The sequence below is a fragment of the Neofelis nebulosa genome, chromosome 1 (assembly GCF_028018385.1).
Source record: "Neofelis nebulosa isolate mNeoNeb1 chromosome 1, mNeoNeb1.pri, whole genome shotgun sequence".
Lineage (NCBI taxonomy): Eukaryota > Metazoa > Chordata > Mammalia > Carnivora > Felidae > Neofelis > Neofelis nebulosa.
In genome coordinates this window covers 186638999-186649360 of record NC_080782.1, presented here as the reverse complement: position 1 = coordinate 186649360, position 10362 = coordinate 186638999, and the positions used below count along the sequence as shown (strand labels likewise).

The 10362-nt window shown below is 33.5% G+C and overlaps 1 pseudogene; it reads right to left on the bottom strand.

Moving 5' to 3' along the window:
* Window positions 1–1138: 1138 nt before the first annotated feature.
* Window positions 1139–1975, bottom strand: LOC131496126 (large ribosomal subunit protein eL6-like; annotated as a pseudogene).
* Between the last annotated feature and the right edge of the window lie 8387 nt (window positions 1976–10362).

Genomic DNA, 10362 nt, shown 5'->3' with positions numbered 1-10362 from the left:
GCTGAAAATTTGGGAAAAATTTTATTAGAGATAATAAACTGAAAAATTATGTGTTGTCTGAAAACACCTAGTGGATATTGATGTTGCTGAGAAAATCAACTGTTGGAAAGTAAAACGTGGAGTTAAGAACTACATTTTGACTGGATGAATGGGAGTTAGCAGGAGTTTGGCACATCATGGAAACAAGGAAGATGACTAAGCAGTTCATTCTATGTCTTAAAGAAATGGAAATACTTTTTAGCTTGGAAGATCTGATAGTTACAATAGGGTAAAAGATGACCTCTATTTGTTTCCTATGGAATTGTGATATGAATAAAAATAAGATAAGCACCATGAGATTGAGATGGCCACAAAGGAAGTGAAGACTTCAGGGTACAGTCAAGTTTCTTTAGGAGCTAATAAGTAAAGGAAACATTCTGAAAAGAGATTCAGGATTCCAAGAAGTTTGCTTATCAATGATGTTAAGTTCCAAAAAACAAAAGACCATAGTTTAGGAGGTGGAGACTAGGAACTATGACAGTTTAGGAGAGGTCAAGAAAAGTGAGATAAGAGCTTAGATCATAATGCATGTCTTGGGGTACACAGAAGAAGGACTATGCAACATCAAGGAATCATTCCTGGTTTGCATTGAAGCTGGGTAGTGGGTTCTGGTTCCATGGGTGCTAATGATTTATTTTGCATAATTGTGATATCCAGGAGAGTTATACAATCACACTTCACTTAGAGGTGGCTGATTTTTCAAGCGATATGGAGTTGTGTGACAGAAGAAGAGCTGCTCTAGCTTTCTTGTCACTTATTACATTCTATGACTCACTATCTTGTCTTACCCGGTGTCTCATCTTCCCCAAAGTACAGAACTCCTTTAGGACAGTGACCAGACACATTTATCTTCCTGCTGTGCATATTACTTGCTCTCTGGAACAATGCAAAAAAACAATTTTCATGCTGAATTAGGTAGGAGACATAGAAGTTATCTGATACAAATGCTTCCTATTTAAACTTTTTCTCGATTTAAAGGGTGAATTTAATTAATTTATTAAATTATTAACCATTTATTTTCTTATTTACTTATTCACTTATTTAATGGATCAGTTATTTAATTAGGTTCTTTGCAAGAAATTTAGAAAAAAAAGGAAATTTAGAAGATCAATTTTTCAGGATAAACTCAATTTGTGAGAGAAAACACAAAGCAGAGGTAGCCCTCAAGATGAGGAACAACTTTGATTTTTGGCAGAATTTGTGTGTCCACAGCTTTCTGATCAACCTGGTGCTGCTCTGTAATCTCCTATTTCTCCTCTGTGTCGAGGATCTCACCTCCCTGTTTTCTGGTTTTACTCAGCTTCTTCTTGAAGTAAGCATCAGAAAGACGTTTGGGGACTTTCACACTACTGACAGCAATTTCGGGTGGGGAGTGGCAATGATGAATTTCTGGTGTGTTCTACACAAAAGAATTCGATTGAGGGCTGGAGGTCTGGTCACACATAGTGAGTCACTGCTTAGTTGCCTCAAGAAAATCATCCTCTTGCTTCTATGGTACCCAGTGAGGATAGTCAAAATGGCCCCAGGAGCAGTGCTAGCTCTTGGGTTTTCACATGCTGCCTGAACAGCTTTCAAGGCACATCTTCAGTAGGATAATACATAGGCATTTTGTGAAGTTTAACACTTGAGTACCTCAATTGTTGTCAGCACCAACTGGTTTTGTGACAGCAGCAAGAACCCTTTCCTTCTATTTCTTTTCAACCCTGGATTTAGTCACTGAATGCTTCCTCTTGGCACATGGTCTTTCTGGAATACATAGCTGATCAAGAATATCTACCAATTCCTCTATCTCAGACAGGGTTTTGGCTGTAGTGCGGCTTCCTCTTCATTGGCATTTTAGCCTTGAGGTTACCCTTTTTAACTTGCCACCGGCATCAGACTTCTTGACTTCAGGTTTCTTCATAGTAGCCAGCTTCTCAGATTTTTCACCCACCATTGTGCGAGATGGGAACGAGCTAATTTTTAAATTTTTTTTAACGTTTTATTTATTTTTGAGACAGAGAGAGACAGAGCATGAACGGGGGAGGGGCAGAGAGAGAGGGAGACACAGAATCGGAAACAGGCTCCAGGCTCTGAGCCATCAGCCCAGAGCCCGACCAGGGGGCTCGAACTCATGGACCGCGAGATCGTGACCTGAGCTGAAGTCGGACGCTCAACCGACAGCCACCCAGGCGCCCCACGAGCTAATTTTTAAATCAGTTATTCACATACCTTAAAGAAGCACCTACTTCTGCAAAGGTTTTTAAAACAAACAATGAATGGTCTCCAGAATGGCTTCCCTTTTCAATGACCTGCATTTCATTTAGGTGATTTAGTATTTACCTCCTATCTCCAGTTTAGTTGGATTTAGTACATTTTTATTTTTTTGTTTTTAGAAATCTATTAAACTGACATTATTTATATTTAAACCCAAATTTTCCACGAAGTCTAAAGTTTAGAAATGATAAAAATGCCTACTTCATAATTAAAAATAGTTTTGCAGTTTTATTTTTTATTTTTGGAAAATATCAAACACACACACACACACACACACACACACACACACACACACCTCAGAATAATATTAATTCCTGAACACTTCATGCTGACATTTGGAGTTTTGAATAAACAGTTTTCAATGGTCTTGATCTAAGATGCATGAAAGTGAGATAATAGTTTAAAGCCACAGGTCCATTTCAAAACTGAATTTTCACTAAATGTCACCATACAGTTCTCTGCCATTTTTCTAGAATGAGTGTATTGGTTCCAGGAAGGAAAATATATTTATGGAAAATCATACCCAGTAACTCAAGGGTAATGTTGTGCTGGCTTTTAACCTGAAAGATCTCTATCCTGCTGCACATTCCCCTTTGTAATTTAAATGCAACCAAGTGCATATAACAATAAAGTAAAGTCTCCTGTAAAATTGTCTAAATTTACTTGGTTTGAAGCTTATGCATAAGTAGTTACAGCACTTTACATGTGGGTAACAACAACAACAACAAAAAACTTAAACAATCAAATTTCCAGTGAAAAAATATAGCATTATGCTGTCAAAGCAAGGGGATTCTGGTCTGTATATATGTGTGACTATGTGAGTGTGTGAGTGTGTGTGTGTGTGTGTGTGTGTGTGTGTTTTGTATTTCTACAATAACTGCATTGCATTATATTGTTTATGCACTGTATTTCTACAGTAAGTGTGTGGTATTTTTAAAATTGGAAATAGTATATAGATATTTTTAGACACACTGAGAAGATCTATGGATATTTCATAAGAAAATATCCAGTAGGTTTTGGATATATGGATTTAAATTCTCAGAGATGAAAAGTCATCTTGAATATTCCAGCCCCAATATACAAGATGTAAAGAACCACATCTCTAGTTAGTTGTAAGGCCAAGCCAAGTTGGCCCAGCCATCTCATCATCCAAGCCACTTTAGCTGAGGTGTCAAACATCACAAAGCACATATGCCATTCTTTCTTTTTCTAGAGGAAAAGAATCTAAAGACAAAACAAAACAAAAACAAACCCCACAAACTCTCATTTTTCCTTTTCTGGTTTCTGGAGAGCCATTGGTGACTATTTGCCTCTTCTGAAATAATGGAATGTTAACTAATCACTTTTAACAGCGTTACTTCTTCAAAATATTAAACTCCTTGTAAAATATACTCCTTTAACAAACAGAAACTATGGTTTTCATGTTCTAGGTTAGCATTAAATAATACCAGTCCTATTAAACCAAAATATCAGTCATGTTAAAACCAAAACCACACTTGAGCATATGAAGGGTATTTGTGGGGTACAGACTGTTTCTTAATCTGGATACTGATTAAATGTGTATACTTCTGGTAGGGGTTCATTATGCTGTACCCCTAATCAGTTACATACTTTTCTCTGTGTATATTGTGTTAAATAAAGTGTTCAATAAACAGTTCATATGATTTGCTCTAAGCAACATGGTTATTTTTTTTTTTCAGATAAAAAGACAAAAGAGTGAAAAACCTCTTCTTTCTGCCTTATATCCTTGCCCTACCCTAGTATTTCTCTCCAAAATGATTTATTTTAAAAATTGGTGTGCTTCCTTCTACAAAAAGGACACCTTTCATATCTTATCTATCTATATGTCTACTTATCCAGCCATCAATCTAATACTTATACCTAACTCCATATCTATCCACTAGTTTGATTTATACATAATGGGTGATAATATATTGATACATTTTTTTGTATCTTACTTTTTACTTTTTTTGTTTGTTTAAATATCTTGCTAACCTTCTACAGCATAGTCATTATTTAAAATAATACTTCATCAAATGACTATACCATAATTTATTTAATTGGTCCTCTGTTGAGAGTCTTTTGGGTTGACTCCAGATTTTGTCCAATATAAACAATAATTCACCACAATTAACTTGAATTAAGCAATTAAGCTTATGGAGGCAAATACACTCAACAACTCTTGGTTTGTCAGTGAAAAAAATATGGTTTTTAAAATTTTTGTTGTGGACTGAATGACTCCCCTGCAAATTTCGTATGTTGAAATTCTAATCCCAATATGATGGCATTTGAAGATGAGATCTCTGGGAGGTAATTATGTCATAAGAGTAGAACCATCATGAATGGAATTAGTGCCTTTATAAGCAGAGGCCAGAGAGCTAGCTAGCTCTCTTTCAGGCATGAGAGGTCACAGAAAGAAGACAGTTGTCTGTCTGGAGACCAGTGATAGAGCCGAACCAAGAACCAGATTACACTGGCACACCGATGTGGGACTTTCAGGCTCCAGAACTATGTGACATAAATGTTGTTTAAACCACCCAGTCTATGGTAATTTGTTATAGTAGCCCAAATTGACTAAGACCGTTTTCTTTCTTAAAATTGGATATTCAAAATCTTCACAATTTTTGACGTTTTAAAATCTTTTTGTTTTTTAAATATTGATATATTTTGTCTGGTGTCCCAATGAATTGACTGTGGTATATTTCCTGATTTATATCAGCTCTGAATTAGATTTAAAAAATGAGAATTCTCATTGTCTTTTTTTCTCAGTTTGTTATAATCTGATAAATTATTTTATGTAGCATTTAAAATATTTATATAGTTATATATGTCTATATTTCATTTATAATTTATGAAGTGTGGTACTTAGAAAAGTCTCTTGAACTAAGTGAGCCAGGAGAACCTTGCAGAGTCCTGTCTTTAGGCTCATATTTGTTTCCCAGATTGCAATTGTTTCTTATTTAAAGAAAATAAACAAAGAAAACAAAGCAAACTGAAGTAAATAAGCTATAGCTTTTTTTTCTGTATAGCTGGGTACTTTAAGCCTTGATATTCAAATCTTAAGAGATGTTCATGCAGGATGCAACAAAAAGTATCTCATACTTTGCAGAATTGTATCTTTTTCTCTCTTCAGAAGTATTATACAAGTGTAATCTTTTAAAGATTAGGAAAAGTTATCTTTATGAACAATACTTAAAAGAGCAAAGTAGTGCAATTGGCCCTAATTGTATCATATTCCAGTCATTAACAAAGAGGCAAACATCTCAAGTTGGGGGCAGAAAGGTAGAAAACTGTTTAGGTACTTTAAAAAAGTGACACAATAAAGTCTGACTTTTACCAGAATGTGAAAACAACATAAATGCATCCAATGTGTTTATTATTCTGATTAAAAATAAAAAAATCCCCCTAATATTTGTATTTGTAAGTTTTAAGTGTTGCTCACTCTACAATTAAGCCAAGCTTTAATCAGGAACTGGATAAAAGAAGGGGCTTCTCTCCTTTCCATGGAAAAGATTTCCTAATAAATAGTGTTCTAATAAACACAATTTATTCTAATTTTTATGTTCTTGTTTTTGTTATTAGAACTTGATTTATGTGGAAATTATTTTTGTAATAAAGGATAAATATACCTTGGCACACACACACACATGAACACATACATATAACCTGCTTCCAGTATGAATCATTTTCATTTCCTCACTGACTTAAAATGCCACTTTTATTGTAGACTAAATTTCATGCATATTTTGGTGTTATTTCTGAACTCCTGCCTGTACTCTTCATCTATATGTTTTGATGACAGTAACAAAGTGTTAATTATCCTAGCTTTCATCTTTAGTATCTGTTAAGATTATTTTAGCTCATTACACTTTTTAAGATACTTCTCCTGACTAGTTTACCATATTTATTTTATCAGATATATTTGAGTTTCATTTTAGTAAGTAAAATGAATTCTGTCCTGCTGCTATTTTAATTAGATTTCAATTAAATTTATAGATTAATTTAAGGGAATTTTATATCTTTACAATTTGAGTTTTCTTATCCAGAAACACATTATGGTTTTCCTTTTAATTTAATCCTTTTTATGTCTTTCAGTAGATATTGCTATTTTCTCTCTCTCCTTCTCTTTCTCTCATGTTTCTGTATATATAAACATAAATACAGATGTAGATCTATAGATGCTAAACAATTCTTACAAATTTTATACATACTTTTGTTAGTACTGTAACAGAGTTGTTTGCTGTCATATCTGCTGGTTTTATTTACAGTAAGCAAAAGTGATTTATTTTTATACGTTAATTTTATAACATGCCATTTTAGTGAATATTTTATTTTTTATAAAGAGCTTTTTACTTTTTTTTTTTTCCTTTGGATGATTCCTATGTGTTTTGCATTCAAGTAATCGAATTGTCTCCATATTTTTCTTTCTGGCCTATTGTTTCGTTTTATCATTATTATTATTATTATTTTATTTTTTTAGGGAGAGAGAAAGCAGGAGAGCATGAACAGACAAAAGGGGCATAGGGAGAGAGACATAATCTTAAGCAGGCTCCAGGCTCAGCATAGAGCCCAATGTGGGACTTGATTCCATGACCCGGGGATCATGATCTGAGCCGAAATCAAGAGCTAAATGCTCAGCCAGCTGAGCCAGACAGGCGCCCATGGCCTATTATTAAAGCTGATATTTTAACTAATCACATTGGCTAGTACCACTAACATAAGTAAAATAATATTAGTTATAGTCAGAAAAATTAACTGTGTTTTTCTTTAAGCATTTCTACATTTACATATAATATAGTTGATAATATTAGTCAAATTAATGGATATTTATACATATGTATGTGATGTATTAAAAATATAGATATTTATATTCCTTATTCAACTTCTAAAAATTAAATATGAATGTTCTCTTAGTCAATTGGCTTAAAAAAACTTGATTTTTTAAAGCAGTTTTAAGTTCACAGCAAAATTGAGAGAAGCATACAGAGATTTCTCATATGCTCTTGCCCCAATACATGTGTAGACTCTCCCATTATCAACATTCCCCACCAGACTGGTATCTGTTACAATTGATAAACCCACATTGATACATCAAAATCACCCAAAGTGCATAGTTTATCCAAAATTTCACTCTTGGTGCTGTGCACTCCATGGGTTGGGACAAATGTATAACATGTATCCATCTTTATAGTGTTTAGGAGTAATTTTACTGCCCTAAAATTTCTCTGTCCTCTATTTATTCTTCCCTGACCTGCACCTCTGGAAACCACTAATCTTTCTACTGTCAACATGGTTTGCCTCTTCCAAAACGTCATGTAGTTGGAATCATACAGTATGTAGACTTTTCAGATTGTCTTCTTTCACTTTATAATATGCAGTTAATGTTACTCCATGTCTTCTCATGCCCTGATAGCTCATTTCTTTTTAGGACTGAATAATATTGCATTGTACGATGTACCACAGTTTATTCACTATTCATTTATTGAAGGACTTCTTTATTGTTTTCACATTTGGCAATTAAGAATAAATTTGCTATAAACATCTGCATATAGGTTTTTTGAGGACATACATTTTCATCTCTTTGGGGTAAATACCAAAGAGTGCAATTACTGGATCATATGCTCAAAATATGTTTAATTTTGTAAGAAACCACCCAAGTGTCTTCCAAAGTGTCTGTCCATTTGCATTCCCACCAGCAGTGAGTGAGAGTTCCTGTGGCTACATGTCCTTGCTAACATTTGGTGTTGTCAATGTTCTGGATTTTGCCCATTAATAGGTCTCAGGTGGTATCTCATTTCAATTTCTATTTCCCTGAGGATATATTACGGATAGTCCTTTCATATGCTTATTTATGATCCACATATCTTTTTTGTGACATGTGTGTTAAGGTCCTGGACTCACTTTTTAATTTGGTCATCTGTTACATTGTTGAGTTTTAAGAATTCTTTGCATATTATTTTGGATTAACAGTCTTTTATCAGATGTTCCTTTCGTAAATATTTTCCCAGTCTATAGTTTGTCTTCTCATTTTCTTGACATTGTCTTCAGAAGAACAGAAGTTTTCCTAATTTTAATGAAGTTCAGTTTATCAGTATCTCTTTCATGAATCATGCCTTTGATGCTGTATCAGAAACGTTCTTGCCATACCCAAGGCCATCTAAGTTTTCTCCTATCTCATCTTCCAGAAATTTTATACTTTTACATTTTACATATAGGGTGTGATACATTTGGATTTAATTTTCATGAAAGATGTAAGGTCTGTGTATAGATTCATCTTTATGCATGTGGATGTCCAGATTTTCTTCATCATTTGTTGAAAAGACTATCTTTGCTCTATTGTATTGCCTTTGTTCCTTTGTTAAAATCAGTTCACTATATTTATTTGACTCTAATTCTGGGCTCTCTGTTCTGTTTCATTCATCTATTTGTCCTCCTTTAGTCACTGCCATGTTGTCTTGATAATTGTGGCTTTATAGTAAATCTTGACGTGTAGTGTCAGTCCTCCAGTTTAGTTCTGCTTCAATATTCTACTTCAATATTGAAGACTATTTTGGGTCTTTTGCTTCTTCATATAAACTTTAGAATCAGTTTGTGGAATATAAAAAAAACTTTTGAGGATTCTGATTGGGATTGCATTAAATCTGCAGATCAAGTTGGAAAAAACTGAAATCTTGTTAATATTGTCTCCCTATCCATGGACATGGAGTAGCTATTTATATAGTTTTTTCTTTGATCTCTCTCATCCGTTTTGTAGTTTTCCTCATTTTATCACTTTTTAATTTTAATTTTATTTTTTAAAACTTTATTTATTTTTTAGAAAGAGACAGAGTGTGAATGGGGGAGGAGCAGAGACAGAGGGAGACACAGAATCCGAAGCAGACTCCAGGCTCTGAGCTGTCAGCACAGAACCTGATGCAGGGTTTGAACTCACAAACTGCGAGTTCATGACCTGAGCTGAAGTAGGATGCTTAACTGACTGAGTCACCCAGGTGCCCCTCTTAAAATTTTTATTAAATACAAACCTATTTCTTATTTCCTTAGATGGGAGTATAAATAGTATTGAGTTTTTAATTTCCAATTCTCCTTGTTTGTTGCTGGTATATAAGGAAGTGACTAAATTTTATATATTAACCTTGAATCTTATAAGCTTATGGTAATTTCTTATTAGTTCTAGGAGTTTTTTTTTTATTTTATTTTTGTTGATCCTTTCAGATTTTCTACATCAGAATCATGTCATCCATGACCAAAGATGGTTTTATTTCTTTCTTTCCCAATCTGTATATGTTTTATGCATTTTCTTATTTTTAATGCATTAGCAAGAACTTCCATTATGAAAAAGAATTGTCAGAAACATCTTTGCTTTGTAGGTGATTTTAATGAGAAAGTTTCACATTTTTCACTGTTAAGTATAATGTTAACTATAGGTTTTACAGATATTCTTTATCAACTTGAGAAGAATTCCCTCTCTTTTTCACTTTATTGAGAGTTTTTATTTTTTTTATATTTACAGACAATCTTAGGGTTATTACTGGAATTTCATCAAAACTATAGATTCACTTGGAAGGATTGCATACTTTCACATTGAATTCTAACCCCTGACCATCATATGTTTGCATATTGATTTCAGAGTTTTTACATGTCTTTTGTTAAAGTTTCATAGCGTATTTCATAAATGGCTTCTATATTTTTTCTTATAATTATTATGTGTTTTATGTTGTTATTTTATACGTCTTTGTAAATGGTATTTTTAACTGTTGCAGGTATACAGACATCCAACAAAGTTTGGTCTACTGAATTTCTTTTCAGCTGTTTTGAAAAATTGTCTTAATAACTCCATAAATTATCAATGGGGTTTCTGCTTTTTTAAAGTAGGTATCATGTGACTTGGAAAAATGATAGAATTTTTTTTTCTTCTCATGTCTTTTAGATTTTCCTTCTTTTTTTTGGTTTCTTCCTTGTTGTTTTTCTTCCTTGTTTTTCTCTTTTTCCTTTTCTCTTCCTCCTTTCCTTCCTTCCTTCCTTCCTTCCTTCCTTCCTTCCTTCCTTCCTTCTTATTCTAGTCAGTAT